Here is a 1,892-nt window from a genome sequence, read left to right on the forward strand (position 1 = left end):
GAACGGCCTCTCTCGGTGCAGACTTGGGGGACCCAGAAGGGCCGTTTCCCTCGTATTCTGCAGCATTCCCCCGTTTGCCCGTGGCAGGAGGGACGCCCCCCAGGCCCCCTAGCCCCAGCTCCTGTAGACACTGAGCCAGGAGGGGTCTCGTGTTTGGTCCTCCGAGGCCGTGGCCTTTGGCCTGCCCACATGGCCCGATCTCTGCTGGCCTTGGCCCCCAGGCTCTGGGCTTGTGGCTCCGGAGACCGACCAAATCAGGGTCGTGCGGTATCTCTTCCCCCGCAGCTAGCAGCTCCAGACGCCTCTTCCTGCCTGAAGTAGGAGTTCAGTGACATGGAGGGGGATGCGAAGCCCCGGGCAGGCCAGGTGCGGGCGGAAGGGCTGGACGTCCTCCTCCTTGGGAACCCGAGAGCAGGGGGCCAGGTGAGAGGGCCGGCTAGTCTGCTCTCATCCCATCTACCCCAAAGGACCCGTTCTCTCTCATCCCCACCCGCGCCCAGGCGGCAAGCGGTGGACGCTGTTTTCCTTTCTTCCTCCTCTCTCTCTCTCCCCTTTTTTTTTATTTTTAAAGAAAATAGCCTCTCGGCAGAAGGGGCCCAGCTGCCGCTTGTCTCTGGCCGCCCAGCGGGCTCCGCAAGGCGCTGCTGGTCCTGGAGCCCCTTCCCGGGAAGGCATGGGCCAGCCGCGGGGCACATTCAGAAAGTGCCCAGACGCTAGCGAGGGGCCTCCACAGGCCACAGCAGGCATCTGGTGCGGAGGCGAAAGGCTCCTGCCTGATCCCGAACTCTGAAAACCTCCTTTCCACCCAGATCCCAGGCGCCCGATGCGGTCGCCGCCTCCGTTTTTCCCCCCCGACAACTAGGCCGTTCTGCCTTGGCCAGGCTCCTCCTCGGGGTCCCTGTCCGGCTCTGCCATTCCCCAGGCTGGGCTAAGGGTGGGAAGGAGGCGGAGAGGGCCGGCTAGTCTGCTCTCATCCCATCTACCCCAAAGGACCCGTTCTCTCTCATCCCCACCCGCGCCCAGGCGGCAAGCGGTGGACGCTGTTTTCCTTTCTTCCTCCTCTCTCTCTCTCCCCTTTTTTTTTATTTTTAAAGAAAATAGCCTCTCGGCAGAAGGGGCCCAGCTGCCGCTTGTCTCTGGCCGCCCAGCGGGCTCCGCAAGGCGCTGCTGGTCCTGGAGCCCCTTCCCGGGAAGGCATGGGCCGGCCGCGGGGCACATTCAGAAAGTGCCCAGACGCTAGCGAGGGGCCTCCACAGGCCACAGCAGGCATCTGGTGCGGAGGCGAAAGGCTCCTGCCTGATCCCGAACTCTGAAAACCTCCTTTCCACCCAGATCCCAGGCGCCCGATGCGGTCGCCGCCTCCGTTTTTCCCCCCGACAACTAGGCCGTTCTGCCTCGGCCAGGCTCCTCCTCGGGGTCCCTGTCCGGCTCTGCCATTCCCCAGGCTGGGCTAAGGGTGGGAAGGAGGCGGAGACGAGGATTGATTCCCAACTTCTAAGGGACACAGGAGAAGCGAAAGTTTTTCCTCCCAACACTCGGCCCAGCCCTGCCTGCTCGGCCTGAGGGCTGTGGATGGGCCACGCAGCCCCGTAGGGAGCAGGCCAGGCCGGGCTGGTGTGTGAGGGTGTGGGTATTCCGTGTCAGTAATGGTTTCCCACCCCCATCTTCCAACCCTCTCTCCTCTTTCCGCGCCCTACCCGGAGACTTGCAAAAAACGAGAGTAAGGGAAAAGCAACTCAATGTGCCTGATCATCTCATCCAGAGTTAAAATAATAATGACAGAGCGCAGAACACAACCAGAGAGAAATAACCACGCTCCCAGGAAACGGAGTAAAGGCTCAAAAGGGTCCCTGCTCTCAAAGACTCAACCCTGCGGGTGACCCTCGGCCGGG

Source organism: Myotis davidii, unplaced genomic scaffold, assembly GCF_000327345.1.
Source record: "Myotis davidii unplaced genomic scaffold, ASM32734v1 scaffold327, whole genome shotgun sequence".
Lineage (NCBI taxonomy): Eukaryota > Metazoa > Chordata > Mammalia > Chiroptera > Vespertilionidae > Myotis > Myotis davidii.